The 876-nt window shown below is 51.5% G+C and overlaps 4 non-coding genes across 4 annotated transcripts; all 4 read left to right on the top strand.

The window, feature by feature from the left end:
- The first annotated feature begins 142 nt into the window (after window positions 1–142).
- Pmar_PMAR007155 lies at window positions 143–215 on the top strand. The gene has a single exon. It is a non-coding gene; the product is annotated as a tRNA-Lys (tRNA).
- Window positions 216–311: 96 nt separating this feature from the next.
- Window positions 312–384, top strand: Pmar_PMAR007154. The gene has a single exon. It is a non-coding gene; the product is annotated as a tRNA-Lys (tRNA).
- Window positions 385–480: 96 nt separating this feature from the next.
- On the top strand, window positions 481–553 carry Pmar_PMAR007153. The gene has a single exon. It is a non-coding gene; the product is annotated as a tRNA-Lys (tRNA).
- A 97-nt stretch (window positions 554–650) lies between these two features.
- On the top strand, window positions 651–723 carry Pmar_PMAR007152. The gene has a single exon. It is a non-coding gene; the product is annotated as a tRNA-Lys (tRNA).
- Window positions 724–876: the final 153 nt, after the last annotated feature.

Raw genomic sequence — 876 nt, 5'->3', positions numbered from 1 at the left:
GTGCCTTGTAAGCCCGTGGCCGCGGGTTCGAGCTCCGCCCGAGGTGCGCATACATCATTAAGTGGTTTTTAGTCTATGGTTTACTGGAAATTGCCTTGAAAGAGTTTATAGGACCATTTTTACTAGGTCAAATGCTGCATTCGCCTCGGTAGCTCAGTCGGCAGAGCGCGTGCCTTTTAAGCCCGCGGCCGCGGGTTCGAACCCCGCCCGAGGTGCGCATACATCAATAAGTGGTTTTTAGTCTATGGTTTACTGGAAATTGCCTTGAAAGAGTTTAGGGGTCCATTTTTACTAGGTCAAGTGCTGTATTCGCCTCGGTAGCTCAGTCGGCAGAGCGCGTGCCTTTTAAGCCCGTGGCCGCGGGTTCGAGGCCCGTCCGATGTGCGCATACATCAATAAGTGGTTTTTAGTCTATGGTTTACTGGAAATTGCCTTGGAAGAGTTTAGGGGTCCATTTTTACTAGGTCAAGTGCTGCATTCGCCTCGGTAGCTCAGTCGGCAGAGCGCGTGCCTTTTAAGCCCGTGGCCGCGGGTTCGAGCCCCGCCCGAGGTGCGCATATATCATCAAGCGGTTTTCAGTCTATGGTTCACTGGGAATTGTCTTGGAAGAGTGTAACGGTCTATCTTTTACTAGTTTAAGTGCTGCATTCGCCTCGGTAGCTCAGTCGGCAGAGCGCGTGCCTTTTAAGCCCGTGGCCGCGGGTTCGAGCTCTGCCCGAGGTGCGCATACATGATGTATGATACATCATCAAGTGGTTTTTAGTCTATGGTTTACTGGAAATTGCCTTGAAAGAGTTTATAGGTCCATTTTTACTAGGACAAATGCTGCATTCGCCTCGGTAGCTCAGTCGGCAGAGCGCGTGCCTTTTAAGCCCG

The sequence above is a fragment of the Perkinsus marinus genome (genome assembly GCF_000006405.1).
Source record: "Perkinsus marinus ATCC 50983 genomic scaffold scf_1104296972606, whole genome shotgun sequence".
Lineage (NCBI taxonomy): Eukaryota > Perkinsozoa > Perkinsida > Perkinsidae > Perkinsus > Perkinsus marinus.
Note: the sequence above shows the minus strand (reverse complement) of the source record. Positions and strands in the feature narration are given on the sequence as shown.